We start from the raw sequence: 25,761 nt of genomic DNA, 5'->3' as shown, positions 1-25,761 counted from the left end.
GTGTGACATTTGCAAGTTTCCAATCCGACGGAACTTTTTCAGCTGTTAAAGATTTATTGAATATGATGGAGAGCGGGAGAAGGAGGAGGAGGAGGGGTGGGAAGAGGGGAGAGTGGAATAGGTCGAGGAGGAGGATGGGAGGGGCTGCTGTGTGGAAGAAGAGAATACCAAAGCCGGTGATGGAGTGGAGGAGGACGAGGAAGAAGAGGAAGAGGAAGAGGAAGGGGAAGAGAAGGAGGCGGGGCTTATTACTGCTGCACTAACTAATAGGTCTACCTGGGCGGCGAGAGTCGTAACCCTATTCTGTAACTCTATGATCCTCTGATCATCCTTCTGAGTCTTAACGCAGAACCAACAAACGTCCTTGGAAAGAAAGTACTGCTTGGCCATGCGTAGGCTACACCCGGAACAACGCTTGAGGGACGGCATGGTGAACATATGGGCGAGGCAAGACGAAAATAATTAGGCGCGTTAGGATAATAACAAAGTCCGCAGCTGCGGTGAGGTTGTCAGGTCAAATCTCTTGGGAAAAACGTGTATCTAGGAAAACAAACCAGCAGCTGCTGTCAGGTCGCAGAAGCTAGCTTTTGGTGAGCCATACGTAACCTGTCTTGGTAAAACTCAAGAATCACACCCAACTCACTCTAAAATTTAACACATTATTTGTTTAGATTGTATTTGCTAATCATCACTCTGGTAACCGTTTCCATTATTATTACTCGTTTATGAGATTTTAAATTGCGGGGAAATATATTACTAGGTATTTCAGCGGTGATAGGTTAGGTTGCTATTTGCTCATGTGAAGGGTCTTCAGCAAGAAACTCCTCTAGGTTGGGTTATAAGTGCATCTTTATTTAATAGCCTAATATATATAAGGTTGCACAGTCTTCATTTTCATGGGTACCAATGTCATTATAATATGCTGAAGACATGTGTATTTTCCTACAGTATTCTCTAAACCTAGCTATTTTGACCCTCAAGCAAATTGAAACACGTTTACATGGCCTTAGTATTTTACTGTATTCTTTTTTTTTAATCAACAATAAGTATTTAAATTAAATTAAATGTTATTGAATTATAATCATTGATGACTTATCTTCACAATACCTTGGAATCGCACAGAACGTTTATTGCAGCAATAGTGTGTGTGTGAGTGTGTGTGTGTGTGTGTTAACACACTAAAGAGAGCAGCACGGCGAGTAATGGAATCAGGATCCTCTCCACCCCCAGATAATTAATTTACACTAATTTTCTCTCCATATGCTAAAGTTTACTGCAAGCAGGTAACGGAAAGGAAGCAAAGTGCCTTTCCATTGATGGAGCTTGGGTAGTGTGTCAGCCACGTGGCCCATGACAAGTATATCAAGGCTCATGACGATGTAACGGTGTAAAACTTGGTTGCGGGGAGCTCAGCCAGGGTTTTGGTGGGCGTGAGGAAAAACACTTGCTGCCTTAGAAGAAATATATTCTTAACATAAGATACAGCGAAGCGTTGGTGAGAGAGACGAGACAATAGGTGTGTGTCGGTCGAGCTCTCTCGAAGGAGTGACGAATTACAGATTGGAAAATAATGAAGTTACAATTGGTCACGTCTGTCAAGGTGACCTCTAAGCTTGATGAAATGCTTTGTATACAAACTGAGACGGTAAACACTGACAGCTGACATTCCTACAAAGTGGCGTGATCTATCTGTCGTGGGTTTTTTCCATTGATATTGCATGCCTAATTCGTGGTGATATTAAGTAGTAATAATAATAATAACACACTGATATACTACAATTACTATAACACTGCTCGGTCACCTACCATTGATCGCGACCTCGCGACATACAAAAAAAAAAAAAAAAAAAAAATCTAATTAGTAGTGGACCAGACATAGTGTGATCATATTGAGCAGACTGCTTATGGTACAAGTATATTAAAACAATGGTTAAGCAGGAATACTCGTGTAGTAATGACATAAATAATACGAGGTAACACCAGCGGGTGCGATATAAATCATAGAAAAAATCTCTCAAGGGATAAATATAAAGATACAAGTATCTGTAGTTGACAAGTGGCATTGTTACAGAACATGAAATGCTCATCCAGCTTCCAAAAACTCATAATAAGAACAACAAAAGGTGGGAACACAGTACAATGTTAAGGTACAGGAGCAGGAGAAATGACACATTTCTTGCCTTTCTTCTTGCGTGAGAAAAAAAAAACTACCTAGCCAGTGGCTTCCTTGCATCCTGTCGCCTTGTTTGAACAAACAAATAATCGTGCAGAACAGAGTTCCTCCTAATAAGGTAGCACATGACGACGAGACTGACGAACATCAGGAACATTGGCACAAAAATTCCAGGGTACAAGTATTCAGGCAGCGTTTCCTCCAGGGTTTCTGCAAACTCTGTTTCGTTTGCAAAAGACAATGAATGAAGGGAATTAGTCACATAAGAGATGCTGGAGAAGTGAATGTTATCGAGAGACCGCAGAGGAAACACTCGATGGGAAATATTGGCCGTGAAAACCAGACGGATCCGGGACGGGTACGTTGTTATGTTAGTGGAGCGGATATAGCATGCTTCCGCTATGGCATAGTGACCAGTAACCCGTTGATAAGTGGTACCCTCCGGGCAGATTACTGATACATAGAAGGACTGAGGAAAATAGAAATAATGTAGACCCTGAAAGTTCTTATGGAAAACAGGTGTTGGGGGTAAGTGCTTGTAAGGGCACAGGGAAAGAGCGTCAGACGCGTTTACCCGGGTGAGGGCGATCTTGCACATTCCTCCCCGAACCGGTAGGAAGGCAAAAAGAGACGCAGAGCAATAGAATCGCCTGAAGACCGTCTCCTTGCAATACTGCAAGAGTGAGAAGCTACCCGTTGAATACAGACCAAAATCCTTCGCGATTAAGACAAGAGACGGGGATGTGTCCAGGGCTAACACACTGTCCTTCGCGGAGAAGGGAAATGGAACAATTTCATGGGCTCAAACACGTCCGCCGTCTGAAACGGAACATGAAAGATTATGGCATCTGGCGTGAGTGTGGACTCAATCAAGGGGTAAAAATATTGACTCATGTCTGGGTTGAACAAAGGCTTGAGACCATAATTTTGATACCCGATATGGATAGTCGTTCTCAAATCGTGCAGAGGGAACAAGGCAGGTGTGACTCTACCGTGCGTTGCATCTACCATGTTGCTAATAACCTGCTGGTTTGCCGTTGCGACAGAGTTAATGACGTTTTCCAGCACATGCAAGGCCTGATCTAGGAGGAGAAACTGATTCACCTGGTCGATCTGCTTGACAACTATGTTGATAACTTCTACCATCTTATTCGTTTGCTCTAGCAGTTCCTCAATGAGAGTATGCAATCGCGCAAGTTTTCTACAATTTGCGTTGATCACCCTGCGATTTCGGGCAGCAAAGGAAAGTACATGATTGTAGCGGTCCCGCAAATCGCGCACGTCCTCGTCGGTTGCCGTACCGAAGAGGAACTTTGAGGCGGACCCAACTATGTTGAGCAACCCCCTCTTTACCCGAGAGTGAACTGAGTGAAAACTATAATCCATGTCTACTTCATCAACTTTTCCCCGTAAGAACAGAATCCTATCCTCCAGTAGTTGAAAAAGATTCAGAGAGTTGGTACTAGAAGGTGCCTTTGATTCCCTAGTCTTGGTTGCCCGTATGGCGTCTGCCATGCCGAGTAGTTTGTCTGAGACTATCCTGATTATGTCTGTGGTGTTGGTCAAGGAAGTATATGGATATTTCACGAGGAGCACATCTTCTATGAGGAAGACCTCTCCTATGTGTGCCGTGAGGGCGCCAGGCTTCAGGTGGATGGGTGTCGTTGCAAGCCGTGGTACAACAAGATGATCAGAAAACGCAACATCATGATCTGAAAGTGGTGGGAATGAAGTATTTAAACTCGTGGTCGCAAGTTATAGCTATGGGTGTTGGGATTATCTTGTTGAACATTTGATTCTGAAGGGGAATTACCGATATCAAGGTCCAAGGGTGAGGGAATTACTTGCAGACGATCACTGTGAACGTCTTGACTGACTCCGCTATTTGACTCAAGAACCTCGAACCTATTTCCCCTGACATTCCGAACAACTCGGTAAGGACCCACAAATTTAGCCCCCAGTTTCGAACTCCTTTCCGCTTGTTTAATCATGACTGTGTCACCCTCTTTTAATTCCACCGGGACGGCCTTTTTGTGTTGTTTTGACATCATTTCAACCTTTGTAGCCTTTAACGTACTCCTAACCTCTGAGTGTATCTTGGAAAACATAAGCATCGGCTGTTGCGCGTACTTATCAATGTTGTAGAAAGGTTGGTGTGGTTTTGTTAGGAGGTCGTACGGAAGGCGTTTTTCTGCCCCATATATGATGTAGTAGGGAGATTTTCCCGTTGAGTCGTTAACAGACGTATTTATGGAAGCGGCTATATGCGATAGCCAATCCTCCCAGTTACCGTGGAGATCGTTCACGATAGGCCTGAGGACCTGTAAGATTTTCCGATTAGCCCTCTCCGCCAACCCATTAGCAGCTGGGTGGTAAGCTGTGATGAAGGATTGCTTTATGTTAAACTGAGTGCATAATTCGTCCAGTACCGCGTTTCTAAACTCGGCACTATTGTCACTCAAAAGAACTCGAGGAGACGAATGGGGACAGCACGTGCGTCACGAGGGCATGTGCCACGCGTGTGGCTGTCTTGTCCTTGAGAGGCGCTAGAGCTAGAAACCTAGAGAACTGGTCGACACACACTAATAAGTAGTGCGAACCATGTTGGCTCTGGGGGAGCTGTAATAAGTCTATATTTACAACATCCCATAGCGCCTCTGGTACTGGGTATTGCAACATAGGTGCTGGCCTTTTTACGGACCCCTTGTGCTTAGCACAAACGACGCATTGTGCGACATGTTTTTCTACATCCACCCGTAATGTGGGCCAGTAGTATTTTTGTCTGGTGACAGATAGTGTCTTGTCCCTTCCTGGGTGACCCGCAATGGGTGTGTCATGGACCAGCTTAAGCGTCACGGGGACGGATTTGTCTGGGATGATCAGTTGTTCTATAGGTACTGGTTTGGTTGGCCATCACCTACAAAGGAGGTTGTCCTCTGATAGGAAAAATTGTGACAAGGGAACTGGCAATTCTGGAAGGTTTGTTTCGTCTCCCGACTCTAGGGCGTAAATTAACCTCTTCCACACTGGGTGGTCTTACTGAGCAGTGTGCAGCTCAGGTGAAGTGAAGTTGTGGATGACCTCTGGGGTGGTAATCGCACCTATTGGAATATTCCGAGATAAGGCATCTGCGACCACATTTGTTTTCCCGGTGATATATTTTATCTCCGGATTGTATGCTTGGATCGTAAAGAACCATCTTGCCAGACGACCGTGTAGGTTTTTTCCCTTAAAAAGATCAGTGATGGCCGCGTGGTCCGTATACACCACAATTTTGTACCCCATCACTATGTCTCGAAAATGCTTCAAAGCCCACACAATTGCTAGAGCCTCTAGGTGGGTAACATAATAGTTCTTTTCCGGAGCTGTTAGTACTCGACTGGCGAACGCTATCACATGCTTTTTGCCGGATTTATCTCTTTGCATAAGAGCGGCTCCTAATCCACTGGCCGAAGCGTCGGTACAAAGCTGAAAGGGGTCCTTGAAATCCGGAAAGACAAGGACCGGAGCCTGTGTAAGCGCTCTCTTTAAATCCTCAAAACTCGTTTGTTGAGCTGGGAGCCACTGAAATGGTACGTCTTTCTTTAATAGATGGGTTAGGGGACTCGCGCGTGCTGCGAAGTCCTTTATGAAAGGCCTGTAATAACCTGCGACACCCAAGAAAGACCGTACCTTGTCTGTAGACGTTGGTTGAGGGAACTCGGCAATAGCTTTTATTTTGTCGTTCACTGTGTGGATGCCGAAATCGAACTTGATCCGGGTCTTTAAGAATTCACATTTGGTGAGTTTGACCTTTAATCCTACCTCTTGAAGTCTAGCCAGCGAACGAAAGCCTTCCGCGCGCGATCGGGTCTTACAGTCGCTCTTGGCCGCTGCTTTTCGCTCGCTCGCGAACGAAAAATCGGCGTTTTGGTAAGGAGATTTTGGGGAGCGGTTGAGGTGACGAAAACGAGATTTGTAACCTATGAATTCAAAGTAAATAAGTAAATATGCAATGATATAACATACCTAGCATGCAGAGAGCATATATAAGGCAAATAATTATTCAAAACACCTTTATTTTTGTTGTACAAGCGTTTTATTGGGCAGCGTATCGTACACCGCCAGCACAACAGAGTCTGTCGTCTCAGCCAACGCAATGGATATTTTCGGTAAGTACATTTAGTGTTTTATTTATCTATTGACATTTCTTTTTGAAAATGTTGTATGTAGTTGTCTTCGTGGCTCATACGAGTGTGCTGATAGGGTTAACAAACTATTGCATACCTGTGGATTTGGTGGCACTCAATCAACATGAATTCTATTATGAAATATTAAGAATATATAAGACAGCCACCCAAAAAACATTCAAGGTATAATGGAACTATTCATAGTAGTTGGTCCCAGGCAGAGGGGGAGAAAAAACAAAAACTATAGAAATACACCCATCACGGGTGGTCACCAGTTTATTTTGAATATATTTTTATGTAGTAATCAGTACGACTGTTTGTGTTATGAATAACTATATAAGAAGTGATAGGCTACTGTCTTACAGTGAAAGGTAACTATTTTAGCTCTGATTAATTCAGACGGCATTAGGGTGCTAATTATTAGGTTTGCTTAGTTCCGTGGAATCATATATAATTCTGTCTATTAAGTCGCCATATTTTTTTTTGGCAGCAATAGGTTATTATCCTGAGCAGTGATAGGTTATTATCCTAATGTTGAGCTGCAGCTCTAGGATAGTGCCATTTGCCCTGACAGCTACTTCACAGCAAGTTTCCACAGCAATAAGATGATTTTTCTCATTTATTTAAAATACTGACTACAATATTAATTTCTGAATAATTTATGGGAATGGCAGTTAAGGAGATTTTTTTATATTTTCTTGAAATAGCTGTGTTGTTATTCTGTAAATATTTTGCTCCATTGTTCTCGTCGTTGTATTCTGGTGCGACAGTTATTTCCATACAATAAAGCATCATAGGTTACCCAAAAAATTGAAGGCAGTCTCTGAAATATAGCACTCAGGTCAGGCCAAAATCTTCAGGTAGGTTATGTAGGATTGTGCAGGATAGGTTTGGCTCGGCCCCCTTCCTATCTTTCAGTTTAAAAAAAATAAAGTTGGGGGGAAATGCTATAGCTGTATTAGCATTACAATTTGTTCTTCCATTCATCACTCTGTCCCTCAGTCACTGTTATAGTGTACTTGTTTAAATTTTCCAGCTTGTTTCTTTCTCAGTTCTCTTGTTTTCTGCACACCCAACATTTATTTATTTTCATCCTAATTTCAACATGACAGCATTTTTTTTTAATAATACTTTATGTACATATATGTCTCTCCCACAGGATGTGGAATTCTTCTGAATCTTAAGATGCTTGTCACAGTGAAATACCTGGTCACAAGCAATTTCCTCTTCACCATAGCTGACTGCATATAAATTGTCGTCATCAGGTAGCAGGGCTATTGGAGATGTCAAATGATATACCTGGTACACTTTCTACATATAATTTCTCTATCCGAGGAAGCACACCATGTGTCCGAAAAAGTTTATGATGTTGCTGGTATGGCAGGAGTTACAAAGAGTGTCAGGGTCAAGGTTAGACTACACCTAGGATCAGTCCGCTCATTCTCAGTAGTGATGCACAGGCTGACGGATGAGGTCAGGCAGCAGTCTCCATGGACCATGATATTTGTGGATGACATTGTGATATTTAGTGAAGGCAGGGAAGAAACTGAAAATGAACTAGAGAGGTGGAGGTATGCACTGTATAAGAGGGGTGAAAATCAGCAGGAGGAAGACTGAGTACATGTGAGTGAGCCCCACGGAAATGGTACAGTGAGGTTTCAGTGAGTGGAGTTGGCAAAGGTTGATAAGTTCAAATACTAGGGCTTAACAGAACAAAGCAATGGAACGTGTGCTACAGAAAGGAAGAAAAGAGTACCGTACAGGCCAGATGGAATAGAGGGAGAATGGTGACACGATCATCCGATATTTCTGCTCCAGGACAAAGCCCTGGGGCTTTGAAGAAAATATACAAATAAGTAATTCAATAGAAGTAATAAAGAAAACTAACTAATCTAAGCAAACCTAACATAACCGAACCAGAACTGTCAGTGCACTGGACAGTCAGGGCGGCGGCTGCAGTGGCTAGGTTTGGTTAGGTTATGTCTGTTTGGTTGAGGCAGCAGTCTCCATGGACCATGATATTTATGGGTGACATTGTGATGTGTAGTGAAGGCAGGAAAGAAACTGAAAATGAACTAGGAGGAGCAAGCCTGAGTACATGTGAGTGAGCCCTATGGAGATGGTACAGTAAGGTTTCATTAAGTTGGCAAAGGTAGATAAGTTCATTTACTAGGGCTTAACAGTCCAAAGCAATGGAATGTGAGCTACAGAAGAGAAGAAAAGAGAACCGTACAGGCCAGATGAAATGGAGGGAGAATAGTGACAGAATCATCCGATATTTCTGCTCCCTGGGGCTGTCCTGTGGTGACTGTGTCCATTTATAGCATCAAAGAGCAGTAAAGATACAAATATCATAAAAGACCTTTTGCTGTAAGAAAATCTTTACCTGGTAGTAAGTTTACCTGTATTTTCAACATGGAAAAATAAATTATTAGACTGTGTAATCCTTTTTCATCGCACGTACTAAGGCTAAATAAAACTATTTTATCAATAAAATATTAATGTGAAACGATACATTCTTTACCCCATGCTAAATAAATAAAGGTAGAGTTGGGGGCATATGCTATTGCTGCATGTGGCCTCATTGCTCATTTCCATCTTGCTGGCCCTAAAGCTGGTTGTTGGTAAGAACTAATTATCCTGGGACATGGCTAGTGTGACAGGAGAGTTACCAGTTTACTTTCCCCAGGTTTTCCCTAATATCCATTTCTTTGAGTGAAGAAACAATTCCCCCTGCTTTGTTCCTTATTGTTTTCAGATCAATAATACTCAATACCATTATAATTTGAAGAAAATAAACAAACAAGTAGGTAGTTCAATAGAAGTACTAAAGAAGGCTAACTAATCTAAGCAAACCTAACATAACCCTGCCAGTACTCTCAGTGCACTGGACAGTCGGGGCGGTGGCTGCAGTGGTTAGGTGGTGCTACTTTGGCTTGTTATCTAAAAGAAAAAAAATATCTACACCGTACTTTAGCTTGTTATCTACAAGGGAAAGTATCTACACCATAGAAATTTTATTTTGTAATGATATCTACATGGTAAAACTAGTTATAACACTTTTGGTTTTGGTTTGGTTATACATTTGGAGAGGCACACAGGACCAACACGAGGAAACAACTTGAAACTTAGTAAGACTAGATCTAGGACTCAGAAGAGGCAAATGTTTTTCAGCTGCAGAGTTGTGGATGCCTGGAATAGTCTTCCTAATGATGTCATAGAGGCAGTGAGCATAGCATCCTTTGAAAAGCGATTGGACAAGTTTTGGGCGGATCAACCAATCAAGTACAATTGGGAGGAGAAATTAATAACCACCAGTGCCCACCACCGTAGTATAAGTTTAAACAGTGACGACACAGAGGATCTGGATATAGAGGCCTAGTAGGCCTGCGTCCAGTATTTCCGTAAGGTTCCGTAAGGTAAGGTTACGTCTACTTAGGTTAGTTACTTATAATGTACACCTTCATATTATGGTTAAATAGCATTTATTTTTGCCCTTTGCCCACAGTTTGGAAGAGTACATGATATTTTGAAGTGGCAGAGCTAAACCATTTACCAAAGACTGTAAATATTCGTCCTTGGGGTGTTTAATCCTCTACTCCCCCTTTTTTAATCACACTGAAAAGGAGAATGAACAGCTGGGAGGGCCGCACGTCAAAAATGCCCAGAAGATTAAAGAAACACTGGTACATTGGTTAGCAGGTTCAGCAGCAAATCCCTGTGTCCGTGTATGAATCTCAGCTTGATCAGTCTACACGCAGCTCACCCAGCTGTTCATGGACCCTTTTGGGCTGACCAACTAATGGGTATCTAGGTAAACTTTGGGAAGATAAACTGTGGGTAGCAGGAATATCACACTGGCCCTGTCATTATTATTATTACCCACCACAGACTCAAGGACAAGTAAGGCGGACAAACACAGAGGCCGCACGCAGCTTTGAGGCATGCCCACAACTTTACCTGGAGACGAGGTAATCCTGAAAACATGATTTATCTCGAGAAAAACGACTTTGGTCGCTGTACAGTTCATGGTACGCGCCGAGAAATCACGTGACTTTGTTTACGTTTTCACGCTCACGCTCGCCAACCTCGCCCGACCAGTTATACCAACACTGCCGACGATTTAGGTTCGGTGCGGGTCTCGTTGGGGAGCGTAAATCTTTGAGTGTAAGACGGGCGCCTGGCTCTCGTACGCCAGCCAACAAACCTGGTGCGCGTTTTCGTTTTGCCGCTCCCGAAAGGACTGTAAGACCGGCCCTAAATGTACTCACCGAAAATATCCATTACGTTGGCTGAGACGACAGACTGTTGTGCTGGCGGTGTACGATACGCTGCCCAATAAAACGCTTGTACAACAAAAATAAAGGTGTTTTGAATAATTATTTGCCTTATATATGCTCTCTGCATGCTAGGTATGTTATATCATTGCATATTTACTTATTTACTTTGAAGGTTACAAATCTCGTTTCGTCACCTCAACCGCTCCCAAAATCTCCTTGCGCCGATTTTTCGTTCGCGAGCGAGCGAAAAGCAGCGGCAAACGACTATAAGACCCGATCGCGCACGGAAGGCTTTCGTTCGCTGGCTAGCGAACGAAACGGGTGACTGTAAGGCCGGTCTTACAGTCACCCGTTTTCGTTCGCTAGCCAGCGAACGAAAGCCTTCCGCGCGCGATCGGGTCTTACAGTCGCGCTTGGCCGCTGCTTTTCGCTCACTCGCGAACGAAAAATCGGCGTTTTGGTAAGGAGATTTTGGGGAGCGGTTGAGGTGACGAAAACGAGATTTGTAACCAATGCATTCAAAGTAAATGAGTAAATCTGCAATGATATAACATACCTAGCATGCAGAGAGCATATATAAGGCAAATAATTATTCAAAACACCTTTATTTTGTTGCGTTTTATTGTATCGTACACCGCCAGCAGATTCTGTCGTCTAAGCCAAAGCAATGGATATTTTCGGTAAGTACATTTAGTGTTTTATTTATCTATTGACATTTCTTTTTGAAAATGTTGTATGTAGTTGTCTTCGTGGTTCATACGAGTGTGCTGATAGGGTTAACAAACTATTGCATACCTGTGGATTTGGTGGCACTCAATCAACATGAATTCTATTATGAAATATTAAGAATATATAAGACAGCCACCCAAAAAACATTCAAGGTATAATGGAACTATTCAAAGTAGTTGGTCCCAGGCAGAGGGGAAGAAAAAACAAAAACTATGGAATTACACCCATCACGGGTAGTCACCAGTTTATTTTGAATATATTTTTATGTACTAATCAGTACGACTGTTTGTGTTATGAATAACTAGATAAGAAGTGATAGGCTACTGTCTTACAGTGAAAGGTAACTATTTTAGCTCTGATAGATTCAGACGGCATTAGGGTACTAATTATTAGGTTTGCTCAGTTCCGTGGAATCATATATAATTCTCAATCTATTAAGTCGCCATATTTTATTTAAGCAGCAATAGGTTAATTATTATCCTTAGCAGTGATAGGTTACTATCCTAATGTTGAGCTGCAGCTCTAAGATAGTGTCATTTGCCCTGACAGCTACTTTGCAGTGTTTCCACAGCAATAAGATGATTTTTCTCACTTATTTAAAATACTTACTACAATATTAATTTCTTAATAATTTATGGGAATGGCAGTTAAGGAGATTTTTTTATATTTTCTTGAAATAGCTGTGTTGTTATTCTGTAAATATTTTGCTCCATTGTTCTCGTCATTGTATTCTGGTGCGACAGTTATTTCCATACGATAAAGCATCATAGGTTACCCCAAAAATTGAAGGCAGTCTCTGAAATATACCACTCAGGTCAGGCCAAAATCTTCAGGTAGGTTATGTAGGATTGTGCAGGATAGGTTCGACTCAGCCCCCTTCCTATCTTTCAGTTTAAAAAAATTAAAGTTGGGGGCATATGCTATAGCTGCATTAGCATTACAATTTGTTCTTCCATTCATCACTCTGTCCCTCAGTCACTGTTTTCTGCACACCCAACATTTATTTATTTTCATCCTAATTTCATATGACAGCATTTTTTTAAATAATACTTTATGTACATATATGTCTCTCCCACAGGATGTGGAATTCTTCTGAGTCTTAGGATGCTTGTGACAGTGAAATACCTGGTCACAAGCAATTTCCTCTTCACCATAGCTGACTGCATATAAATTGTCATCATCAGGTAGCAGGGCTATTGGAGATGTCAACTGATATACCTGGTACCCTTTCTACATATAATTTCTCTATCAGAGGAAGCACACCATGTGTCCGAAAAAGTTTATGATGTTGCTGGTATGGCAGGAGTTACAAAGAGTGTCAGGGTCAAGGTTAGACTACACCGATGATCAGTCCGCTCATTCTCAGTAGTGATGTACAGGCTGACGGATGAGGTCAGGCAGCAGTCTCCATGGACCATGATATTTGTGGATGACATTGTGATATTTAGTGAAGTCAGGTAAGAAACTGAAAATGAACTAGAGAGGTGGAGGTATGCACTGTATAAGTGGGATGAAAATCAGCAGGAGCAAGACTGAGTACATGTGAGTGAGCCCTACGGAGATGGTACAGTGAGGTTTCAGCGAGTGGAGTTGGCAAAAGTTGATAAGTTCAAATACTAGGGCTTAACAGCCCAAAGCAATGGAACGTGTGCTACAGAAAGGAAGAAAAGAGTACCGTACTGGCCAGATGGAATATAGGGAGAATGGTGACACGATCATCCAATATTTCTGCTCCAGGACAAAGCCCTGGGGCTGTCCTGTGGTGACTGTGTCCATTTATAGCATCAAAGAGCAGTCAAGTTACAGATATCATAAAAGACCTTTTGGTGTCAGAAAATCTTTATTTGGTAATAAATTTACCTGTATTTTCAACATGGAAAAATAAAATATTAAACTGTGTAATACTTTTTTCATCACACATACTAAGGCTAAATAAAGCTATATTATCAATAAAATATTAATATGTAATGATGAATTCTTTACCCCATGCTAAATTAATTAATAAAGGTAAAGTTGGAGGCATATGCTTTAGCGGCATGTGGCCTCATTGCTCATCTCCATCTTATTGGCCCTAGAGCTGGTTGTTGGTAAGAACTAATTATCCTGGGACATGGCTAGTGTGACAGGAGAGTTACCAGTTTATTTTCCCCAGGTTATACCAAATATCCATTTCTTTGAGCGAAGAAACAATTCCCCCTGCTTTATTTCTTAGTATTTTTAGATTAATAATACTCAAAACCATTATAATTTATAGAAAATATACAAATTCAATAGAATAAAGAAAATAACTAATCTAAGAAAACCGTACCAGAACTGTCAGTGCACTGGACTGTCAGGGCGGCGGCTGCAGTGGTTAGGTTTGTTTAGGTTATGTCTGTTTGGTTGAGGCAGCAGTCTCTGTGGACCATGACATTTATGGATGACATTGTGATGTGTAGTGAAGGCAGGAAAGAAACTGAAAATGAACTAGGAGGAGCAAGCCTGAGTACACGTGAGTGAGCCCTATGGAGATGGTACAGTAAGGTTTCATTAAGTTGGCAAAGGTAGATAAGTTCATTTACTAGGGCTTAACAGTACCAGAACTGTCAGTGCACTGGACTGTCAGGGCGGCGGCTGCAGTGGTTAGGTTTGTTTAGGTTATGTCTGTTTGGTTGAGGCAGCAGTCTCTGTGGACCATGACATTTATGGATGACATTGTGATGTGTAGTGAAGGCAGGAAAGAAACTGAAAATGAACTAGGAGGAGCAAGCCTGAGTACACGTGAGTGAGCCCTATGGAGATGGTACAGTAAGGTTTCATTAAGTTGGCAAAGGTAGATAAGTTCATTTACTAGGGCTTAACAGTCCAAAGCAATGGAATGTGAGCTACAGAAGAGAAGAGAACCGTACAGGCCAGATGAAATGGAGGGAGAATAGTGACAGGATCATCCAATATTTCTGCTCCCTGGGGCTGTCCTGTGGTGACTGTGTCCATTTATAGCATCAAAGAGCAGTCAAGATACAAATATCATAAAAGATCTTTTGCTGTAAGAAAATCTTTACCTGGTAGTAAGTTTACCTGTATTTTCAACATGGAAAAATAAATTATTAGACTGTGTAATCCTTTTTCATCGCACGTACTAAGGCTAAATAAAACTATTTTATCAATAAAATATTAATGTGAAACAACGATAAATTCTTTACCTTTACCCCATGCTAAATAAATAAAGGTAGAGTTGGGGGCATATGCTATAGCTGCATGTGGCCTCATTGCTCATCTCCATCTTGCTGGCCCTAGAGCTGGTTGTTGGTAAGAACTAATTATCCTGGGACATGGCTAGTGTAACAGGAGAGTTACCAGTTTACTTTCCCCAGGTTTTCCCAAATATCCATTTCTTTGAGTGAAGAAACAATTCCCCCTGCTTTGTTCCTTACTGTTTTCAGATTAATAATACTCAATACCATTATAATTTGAAGAAAATAAACAAACAAGTACTAGGTAGTTCAATAGAAGTACTAAAGAAGGCTAACTAATCTAAGCAAACCTAACATAACCCTGCCAGTACTGTCAGTGCACTGGACAGTCGGGGCGGTGGCTGCAGTGGTTAGGTGGTGCTACTTTGGCTTGTTATCTACAAGAAAAAAAATATCTACACCGTACTTTGGCTTGTTATCTACAAGGGAAAGTATCTACACCGTAGAAATTTTATTTTGTAAAGATATCTACATGGTAAAACTAATTATAACACTTTTGGTTTTGGTTTGGTTATGTTACATCTGCTTAGGTTAGTTACTTATAATGTACACCTTCATATTATGGTTAAATAGCATTTATTTTTGCCCTTTGCCCACAGTTTGGAAGAGTACATGATATTTTGAAGTGGCAGAGCTAAACTATTTACCAAAGACTGTAAATATTCGTCCTTGGGGTGTTTTATCCTCTACTCCCCCTTTTTTTATCACACTGAAAAGGAGAATGATCAGCTGGGAGGGCCGCACGTCAAAAATGCCCAGAAGATTAAAGAAACACTGGTACATTGGTTAGCAGGTTCAGCAGCAAATCCGTGTGTCCGTGTATGAATCTCAGCTTGATTAGTCGACACGCAGCTCACCCAGCTGTTCATGGACCCTTTTGGGCTGACCAACTAATGGGTATCTAGGAAAACTTTGGGAAGATAAACTGTGGGTAGCAGGAATATCACACTGGCCCTGTCATTATTATTATTACCCACCACAGACTCAAGGACAAGTAAGGCGGACAAACACAGAGGCCGCACGCAGCTTTGAGGTATGCCCACAACTTTACCTGGAGACGAGGTAATCCTGAAAACATGATTTATCTCGAGAAAAACGACTTCGGTCGCCGTACAGTTCATGGTACGCGCCGAGAAATCACGTGACTTTGTTTACGTTTTCACGCTCACGCTCGCCAACCTCGCCCGACCAGTTATACCAACACTGCCGACGATTTAAGTTCGGTGCGGGTCTCGTTGGGGAGCGTAAATCTTTGAGTGTAAGACGGGCGCCTGGCTCTCGTACGCCAGCCAACAAACCTGGTGCGCGTTTTCGTTATGCCGCTCCCGAAAGGACTGTAAGACCGGCCCTAAGACCGGCCCATAGTGTTTCCAAGTGTGCATGCACGTCTTTACTTGCTATGATGATGTCGTCTAAATACACAAAGACAGAGTTGCCAGCAAGTCCTCAAACATACTGTTCATTGTCCTTTGAAAGGTTAAGGGAGCTCCTTTGAGCCCGAACGGCATCCTTGTCCACTCATAGTGGCCATGAGGCGTTCTGAAAGCCGTTATTTCACGGGACTCAAATATAGGAAGTTGCCAGTAGCCACTGACCAGATCTAGACTCGTAAAGACTTTATTTCCTCTACAGAGACACATCAGAAGATCTCTAAAAACGGGAAGCGGAAAATGATAATCCACGGTCGCGTTGTTCACACGCCAGAAATCAATCACAGGACGGTAAGAACCGTCTTTCTTTGGAACCAGAAACAAGGGTGAATTCCACGGTGAGTTCGATTCTTTGATGACACCTTGTTCTAACATATCAGATATAAGTTGCTGCACTACTTCCCTTTGACTGTGGGGGAGTTTGTATGCATTTATATATACCGGATTGGTATTGGGTTTTAACTTAATGTGGTGTTCAGCACACTGCGTAACTCCAAGCGGCTCGCTTGGTAGAGCAAGCGCCCCCCTATATTGTTCCAGCAGCTGGACTAAGGTAGGCTTAATTTCGGAATAGTGTGCAACTTTTAGGAACGCCTCTAAATTAGCTGTGTCCTGTTTGTGAGAATCCTGACACGCCGAGGTTATGCCTGAGGCTTGGGCTGAAGGGTATTCTGCTTGTTCCGGGGCTACATTTTTCCCATACACTAGACACTGGCATAATCTAACACCGTGTTTTAAGGATACAGGGGATCCTGACGTGTTTATTACCAATGCCTCTGCAATACCTCCCTCCTTGACTGTCGCGAGAGTTACCTCCACCGTCACCCGGTGTATGTGTGGTGCTCCGTCGATACACACATCACTGCCCGTCGGAGGGGCGTTAGGTAACCGGATTTTAACAAGTTTTGCAGCACGATCCGGAACTATTTGAGGACCTTCTAGACTGCCGTTACTGTCCGCCACAAGTCGGTAATGTTTTCGTGTGGTTTGACCGTAAGAGGTGACACTTGGGAGGTGGCAGACCCTGAGTCTGTGGTGGGTTGGTCATTTTCCCCCTCTGAGGGCGGGATTACTGGTGACATAGGTGATGGATTTACCTTCCCTGTATGCGTCGTCCTTGATATACGATCGCGTTGCTTTCAGGGTTTATGGTTATGTGCAGGTCTTTCATGGCGTTTATTCCTTAGATCCCGTCAACAGATAAAGCAAACCTGGTAGATACATAAAAGAAATCTCGAAAGGGACATACCTTTTCATGTAAGCTGACTGTTAGTGGTACTCCCCCTAGGATTCCCAAAGTGGTGCCTGTCACTCCCATCACATTCAGGTCGTTCTCCTGGAGCGGCCAATTTCCTCGGAATTGAGGAATACTGAGTGCCTGAACGTAATCTTACCTTATTAAGTTCATCGGTGTTTGAATCGTGTTCCACTTCCTCCTCACCGGAGGGACGTGTTAACTGATTAAAGGTGTCGCCGAGTTTAGGGAGAGTGTCTTTGTTCATACTATGGCTTAAATCAGTTACAATATATGATCATCTTTTAAAAGCTGTAATCATTAACGTAACGCGTCTGATTTAATATTCGTGCCGTACCCCTAAAAACAAGAAGAGATGGGTAGCCAGTTGGCCGTTAGACGTAATAGAATGTTGAGGTTATAATGTCATGTTATAATGATATGGTTATATGAAATAATGAACCAATAACGTAGCGGTTATATGGTTAGGAGAAATAAGTGAGTATGCCCTGAAAGTGCGGTTTTCTCCCGAGTGGCGAAAAGAAAACGGAGCAAGGGCACACTGAGGGAAAGTTGAATTACAGTAGGGAAAATAAAGCTTACCGCTAACAGACAACAAGAAGGATCAATATCTTATGCGAATGATCGTTACTCTCACGGTACGAATGACTAACCGTGTTAGATACACAGAAATAAAAGAGTCGTGCCTCTGCTTGAATGAAAACTGCAATTAGCGGAGTCGGCACATTTTGACCAAAAGGATAATCAACAATACCGAGATTATTCAGCTGATGTAGAGCTGGTGACGAAGGATGTCGTCGCCCTTGGGGCACCTGGAGCCTTGGAGTCGCGTTGGAAGACCTTGGCTGCGGCAGGAAAGGCGTCGAGAGGTGGATTGTAGAGGCGGACCCCCAAGGTGAATCGTGATGGCGGCGGAAAACTGCTGACGATGTAGTCGGGCTAGTCTATGTGGCAGGGCGGGTGCCGGAACACTGCTGCCAGACGTAGGACGGCTGCGGTGCTCTTGTTATTTTGAGAGTTGTGGGGCCAGCGGTTGTAGATATGGCGACCTGGGTGTGTAACCTCTTGAAAAGGCGCCTTGTAGTAACGGTGGTGGTAACTGCTTGCAGTCACCGGGAGATGTCCGCGTTTGCCCTGGTTGACTGTCCGCCGGAGAGTTGTGGGCGAAGTTCCCGGAAGCTGCAGTGTTGATTGCTGCTTGTGGGCGCTGCCGGGCGGCCTCCTTCTGCGGGCGGCTCGTGGTCTCGTGGACCCAAGGAGACTATAGAACAGGAGAGGGGGCCTCTATGGGAGACCGTGGGCGGGTGTTGGTGTATGTCGGTTGCAACAGATGGCGCAGGAGCAGCTTTGTTTACATCCAGGCGCTTCCCCCACTCCAGACCCACCCCCCCAACCCCAAGAACCCATCAGCAGTGTTGCAACATGGGATCAAGCAGCAAATGTTGCTACTTTTTTTCTTCAGTCTGGTTATTTCCCATTTTAAATAAAAAAATAAAGGTAGATACATATTAAAATGAACAGTAGGAACTATATATACTGTATATATTTACTAGGTAGATATAGCCTGACTGCATGTCATGAGTAATGCTATTATTGTTATATTATTATACCGCAATTATATTACTTTCTCTGCATGTGTGGTTAGATGTGTTTTATGTGTTTAACCTCTCTGCATATATACTGGAATGAACCAAGGAATTGTAGCCCTACTGCCGTTCTTTACAATAAACTATCAATCAATCAATCAATCACTATGTAATCATGTTTTTCTTCCAAACTCATTGTTTTAACACGCACGCTGACTTCCATCAGTAATGATGATATATATTAATTGAGTCATTGGTTTGTAGGGGGAAAGAGTGGGTGAATATAATTATCTTGGTCTAACTTATACTGTTTATTATAACGCTATTCGCAGCAATATCTTTCTCTGCTCCGATGGCAACGCTGCCTCGTTCAAAAATCATAACACCGCCGCGGCCGCCACGTTTACCAGCCGGAGCCTCAAATCATGTCCCTTTGTGGTGATAAAGAGGACTCAGCCTGGTGTGAAGCTACATTTATTACGGAAGGATGCCAGCCGGGGTAAGTGATATATATAAATAATGATAATGTGGAAATTCTAATCATTTTCACGCTGACAGCTGTTCTGAACTTGCTAACTGCATGCCTCCCCTCCTCCCAAGGCACGAGGCCGAATGGCCTACACACGACAGCTCCAGATTCCTCCCCATTACCACCTGTCATCCTCGTCCACGTAGCTATCCAGTCTACTCTTAAAACAAGCTATCGTCCCTGCACTCGCTATGTGATTGCTGAATCTATTCCATTCCCCACCACCCTATTACTAAACCAATGCCTGCCCATTTCCCTCCTAAATCTATACTTTTCTAATTTAAGTCAATTACTGCATGTTCTATCTTGCCAAACATCTTATGCAAAAGTTAACCAGCATCTCCACTCTTTCATCCCTTACACTGATAAACTCTGGAACAGCCTTCCATTGTCTGCATTTCCTCCTGCCTATAATCTGACCTTCAAGAAGAGTGTATCAAGACTCTACTTTTGTCTGTTTGGGAGTGGTGAGTAGTGGGGCTTTTTTTCTAGTACGCTTTGTTGCCCTTGAGCTGTCTCCTTTGTTTAAAGAAAATAATAATTAAATAAATGGAAGTTGGCCGCCAATGCTTCCAACACATTTTGGTGCCATATCTACAAGTGGCTGGTGACTGTAAGTATCTCAGCAACCTGCATGCATCTATGCCATTCCTATCATGGTGCATGGAGCAAGCCTCACATAACACTCAGACAGAGACAGTTTAATTATGGTTACATATCAGACTCAGTTTATTGCTCAGTCTATTAGGTGCAGTGCTGTTAATATTGTTAGTGGTAGTATTAGTACAATTAATGTATTTATTTTCATTAATTTATGAATATTTATTTATTATATTCTTAGTGTTTGAAAATTCCAATACAAGTATTAAGATAAACAAAAATATCAGAAATATATTTATACTCATTAATTATTATTGCTTTTCTTATTATTACTTCCTTCAATGTCCTGGCACTTTGACATCTAGTGCTTTTCCGTCTAGCAGCCAAAATTGTGGTCTTTCTGAATGTGTATGCCTTAAGTCTTCATTGGTGTAACTAGCTCTTTAACATAAAAATCTGCATCTCTCTCCCTTCTCACCCAGTTATCCCCGTACATCCTTTCAGTATCCAAAGAATTTTTTCTGTATTTTACCGTGTGGACATACTCTTTCCTTCCATGTTCCACTGTCGTATGTTATTCCACATCTAACACAACCACATCCCAACAGATCCGAACACGTCCGATATCATCCAAGAGAATGTGGCAGCTGAAGGGGGAGAGTCCAAGAAAGAGGCCAAAGGTGAAGACATTTAGCCACCCCCCCTGAAATACATGGCAGCATTCAACCCTCTTGGTGAGCTGCAGGAATGTGCTTCCCATTGCAGTGCACCAGCTCCATGTACTGATTTTGGTATGAATACTTCATCTAGTGTTTGTTGATTGTTGTGTTATTAATCTAATTATGACTTCACAAAATAGACTGTGCAAGTCACTTAACACATGCCCTGCTCAACATCACTTTTAAGTTGTAGAATTCCTTCATATGGATGCTGATTTATGTATCTTGAAATGATTGGATATTGATTGTCTTAACATTTTTTTTTTTTTGTCCATGATCACTGAACCATGTTACGGTATGTCTTTGGGTGCAGATCCAGGAAATGAGTTTTTGGGAGGACGTCAGACTTTTTGCGGGTGGAAGGAGCATTAGCATTACCGATTAGCCATTCTCGGCAGTCCTGGTCTTGAAAAACTGGTGGAGTGACCTAAATCAATGGGTATAACGGCCTGGACTTTGTGCCAAAGCATTGTTTTAGCCGCAGCGCGCTTTTGAGCTAGTTTTCCTGTATCACTCAGGAACATTGGGGGGGCCTGGGCCCCCCTTTGGATCCACCAATGTAGCTATGTCTTATAATATATCTATCCTTTACAGTCTGATGGTGCATCCTTCTAGGTTATCAAGTTTTAGTAGCTACTCATGAGAAGTATTCCTTATAATGATCATTGATTTCCAGATGGTTTGCACTAAAAAAATTTAGTGTCGTGTAACCTGCCGCAAATAATAATCAGCTGTAGTCAACTCTTGCTTTAAAGAACCAATATGGAGGAGGGGGGTGATGTTATATCGAAAAATCTTTTACATCTGAAGTATCCAACCTTTTTGTGTATAATAAACCTTGTTTGTTACATGAACTTAAAAGTTCACAATTTCCATACATGATTCTTTTTTCCTTGTATTTGATGATTAATCCTGACATGTATTTCCATTATCAGTAGGTAATATATAGTAACAAGACAATAATACACATTATAACAATGTATATATTATAGCCCAATGAGTGCACGAGATCATTTACCTCATCAGTGACGCCAAGTCCGGGAGTCCTTCCCTAAATTCTTTGCCCAAATTTGTGACACCAAGTATAATAACTAGTTTTAGTGACCATTTGCATCCATTTTTCACTTTGATTAAAAAATTGCCTCTCAACAGGGTGTGAACTTGATGGGGTTGGAGGAAACTCGACTCGGCCATCAAGCTCACCACAATATAATAACATACTTCACATCTCTGCATACAAATTGAGTTCAATATTTAACTGTACACCAGTAGGCTTCATATCTTAAAAAAAAAAACGTATGTAAAAAGGTTGAAATTTTGAATGATATATTCAAACTCTTTATTATGTTTCAATGGGTGTAGTACCGTTACGATTAGTCGAGTGATCAGCATATGGGTCTTATGTTTTTGATAGCATAGGTTCAAATTTTGCCATTGGCTGGCAATTGATAGTAACAGTAGTGTCCATAGATATCTACCTGTTTCTTGTTTATCCTGTTCCACTTTAAACCATGACTGGCCAATCTTTGAAGAGGTAGCATAACCTTGAAGTGCCACGAACAAACCTTTGTCCATTCTTCTGATGTGATCTTTTTTTTTTCTTTTTTTTTCCCACCTGCCTATAGCGCCGGTAGGTTTTCTTCAGGCGCCTGGCGGTCGGCCCAGGCCCGTCATGATGCAGGCAATTTTTTTTTTTATAGTGGTGCCATTTAGTATTGGCTCATGCTGCCGCCCAGAACTCATTCTTGATTCACTTGGATGGTTTAGCAGGGCTTAGGTATGACTAACATTGAAGAAACAGGGAATTTTTAGATTTTTAGTGTGGCAACACATTGACAAATGTTTTAGTATGGACTGAACATCAAAGATATATATGGTAAATGGGTGCTTGTAGATCTTGACATTATATCTGTCAAGAGTCTCCAGTTGTATCCTCTCCCCCATCTCCTGAAAATATTACTCTTGTCAGGCAATCTAAGTGAAGCCTTCCATCGAAGCTGGTGTGCAGACATAATGTCAATGCTTAGATTCACTTATAGCACTGACAATAATGCAATTACATACACCTATTTTATTATTTAGAATTGTGATTAATTGTGATTAAATATTTTTTCATGTATTTTCAGACATGAAAAGTGAAAATTGCTGCACACAACAGTCTGCCGTCTGCACCGGGAGGCAAGGCAGCTCAAAGCCCAGGCTGTTACAACTCCTGGGCAGTTTTTGCCCAGAGCCAGCAATTTTTTAGATCCAATAGGGGTGGATTTTTTCTGAGGTCAGGTTCAACATGCTGCAAGATGCCAAGATCTAAGCCCAGTAGAAGATATGGGTTACAAGAGAGGAGGTTTGCTCTGGCCTTATACTATCAAAGTCCAAATGCTAATAGATTTCTGAGCACAGTATTTCACTTGCCTTCAGTTTCAACACTTCACTCATGACTCAGGGGTATTTCAGTAAATGTTGGCTGGAGCAAACAGACTCTGACAGCCCTGCAGCAAAGAGCACAGGCTTTGTCAAAAGAAGAGAAACTTCGTGGGATTTGCCATTATTTAGTATTACTCTTGTTACGCCAAGAATTTTTTTCCATATACTTTGCCAAATATTGCAAGTAATGCACCATTGTTGGGCTTGCCTGTTATAAATCAGATCTTGTTCAATTAACAAGCTTTGGGTGTCTGCCACTTTCCAGTTGTAATGCAAGGAATCATTTATCTTCCCTGCTAGATATCACATGTAATGCACCATTGTTGGTTTTGCCTGTTATAAATCAGATCTTGTTCAGTTAACAAGCTTTAGGTGTCTGCCACTTTCCAATTCTAATGCAAGGAATCCCCTGCCAGATATCGCATGTAATGCACCATTGTTGGTCTTGCCTGTTATAAATCAGGTCTTGTTCGGCTCACAAGTTTTGAATATCTGCCATTGTTTATTTTAGGTGTAATGCTTGGAAGCATTTGTTCTCTTCCCTAGCCATCAGTATGCAATGCTTTATTGTGGATTTTGCCTGTTATATTTAATCTTGTTCAGGTAACAAGCTTTTGGTGTCTGCCTTACCTAATATGTGCTGCAGTGACACTTGGCTTGGTTTCATAATGTAAAATACAGCTTGTAATTTCATCACACTGTGTCTGTCATCACGTGTCTGGCATCATGAATGTGGCTTCCAGGAGTAATCTTGTTTGTATTACAGCATGCAATTTTTTTCTGCTTTATATGATATACATAATCACATAGGTGTGATTTTTTTTTTTTTTTTTTGACAAAATGTAATGGCAGTTAATATTCTTGACTAATGCCTCATAAACCTTGTGAAAAATAATGCTTATTTTAAGGGGGGGGGGGGGGGGGCGCAGAGAGTGGTTTGTTTGGTTGGCCAGTTCAAGGAGTTTCATATCAAATGATTTTATTACATCCAACTTTAATGTGTGCTAAAAACATATATTTTATTACATCCAACTTTAATGTGTGGTTCCTGCAATAAATGCTACATGTTTACTGATATAGCCTATGAAATACATATCACTCTCTGCCCTGTAATTTGGTGTGTCACATACTGCAGCATAACTTTCCTGCTATTTTTTTACACTGAGTTGCCTTATTTTGTCTCATTTGCTTTTATCATATGTGCCTCCGCTGCATAGTTGTGCCTACTGAGCTTAATATCTTCATGACTATGACACCAAGGTCAGAGCTTGTGAGATCATACCGTGTCCTACATTCCATTTTCACCTCCAGGCTCGCCTGTCTCCCAGGACCACCAAGTTATTGCATTCCATTTAAGACAACTCATGTGTTACCTTCTTGATGTCCTCCATCATGTATTTCAGAATGTTTTATGGTGCTTTGCTCTTATATTGATGTGCCTTGCAACATTTTTATATAGTTTTCATTGTATATAACGCACCATTGTTGGTTTTGCCTGTTATAAATCGGGTCATGTTCAGTTAACAAGCTTTGAGTGTCTCCCATTGTTTATTTCAGTTGTAATGATTAGAAGCTTTTGTTCTCTGCCCTGTCAAGCAGTATGCAATGCTTGCCATTATCTGGCACTTGTACAGTTAGTGTGATATTTTGCTCAGCTAAGAGCATGTTGCAAAAGGTAAAGGTACGGTTGGGGGCATACGCTGTAGCAGCACGTGGCCTCAGTGCTCATCTCTGTAACATTGGCCCTTGAGCCTGTGGTGTTAGGGAACCCATTCCCCTGGGACACAGGACCAGTGTGACATCCAGGTTACCACAGTTGCAAAGGCATTATAGTCATCTAGCATGCATAGAATGATGTATGCTTTGTATTTAAAGCACTGGATATGTTTGCCACACACACACACACACACACACAAATATATATATATATATATATATATATATATATATATATATATATATATATATATATATATATATATATATATATATATATATATATAAAAGTGGTGTCTAACCCATATTTTTCCTAAAATAACAAATTGATATAGTGTAGATAATACCTAATAAAACATAAGAACAAATATATTTTTCTTTACCCCATTAGTAAATTATTTTACAATAATGAAAAAAATAAGTAAAGGCTGAATAGGGTGCTGTGGCAGGTACTTCAAAAATAGTAAAGCTACCCCTGAAAAGTGACGTTTTTGGTGGGCTGCAATAGATGGCGCTACTTCCGCACGCCCGAGGAATTACTACATACCACTATCTCTTCGTATACAGTCTCTTTGGTTGGGACCGTCTGCCACCAATAATGTAACGGTGTAACGCTTGGTTGTGGGGACTTGTGGTGTGAGGGAAACACTTGCTGCCTTAGAAGAAATATACTCTTAACCTAAGAGACAGCGTACCGTTGGTGAGAGAGACGAGACGATAGGTGTGTGTCGGTCGAGCTCTCTCGAAGGAGTGACGAATTACAGATTGGAAAATAATGAAGTTACAATTGGTCACGTATGTCAAGGTGACCTCTAAGCTTGATGAAATGCTTTGTATACAAACTGAGACGGTAAACACTGACAGCTGACATTCCTACAAGGTGGCGTGATCTATCTGTCGTGGGTTTTTTCCATTGGT

At 41.7% G+C, this 25,761-nt stretch overlaps 3 long non-coding RNA genes across 5 annotated transcripts; 2 read left to right on the top strand and 1 right to left on the bottom strand.

Moving 5' to 3' along the window:
* Window positions 1-1,448: 1,448 nt before the first annotated feature.
* Window positions 1,449-18,894, bottom strand: LOC126999193 (uncharacterized). Its single transcript, XR_007753140.1, has 2 exons — window positions 18,024-18,894; window positions 1,449-3,885 (listed from the first exon to the last, which is right to left on the bottom strand). It is a non-coding gene; the product is annotated as an uncharacterized LOC126999193 (long non-coding RNA).
* LOC126999192 (uncharacterized) lies at window positions 6,131-13,249 on the top strand. Of its 3 annotated transcripts, none has more exons than XR_007753138.1 (3): window positions 6,131-6,324; window positions 7,502-7,607; window positions 12,536-13,249. It is a non-coding gene; the product is annotated as an uncharacterized LOC126999192 (long non-coding RNA). The 3 variants fall into 3 exon arrangements; XR_007753137.1 differs by having other exon boundaries at window positions 7,502-7,913; window positions 12,842-13,249; XR_007753139.1 differs by lacking the exon at window positions 6,131-6,324 and having other exon boundaries at window positions 7,232-7,913; window positions 12,842-13,249.
* A 180-nt stretch (window positions 18,895-19,074) lies between the features above and the next one.
* Window positions 19,075-21,916, top strand: LOC126999599 (uncharacterized). Its single transcript, XR_007753459.1, has 3 exons — window positions 19,075-19,354; window positions 20,593-20,775; window positions 21,856-21,916. It is a non-coding gene; the product is annotated as an uncharacterized LOC126999599 (long non-coding RNA).
* The last annotated feature ends 3,845 nt before the right edge of the window (window positions 21,917-25,761 follow it).

Source organism: Eriocheir sinensis, chromosome 16 (assembly GCF_024679095.1).
Source record: "Eriocheir sinensis breed Jianghai 21 chromosome 16, ASM2467909v1, whole genome shotgun sequence".
NCBI classification, from domain to species: domain Eukaryota; kingdom Metazoa; phylum Arthropoda; class Malacostraca; order Decapoda; family Varunidae; genus Eriocheir; species Eriocheir sinensis.
This window is presented reverse-complemented; position numbering and strand designations above follow the sequence as displayed.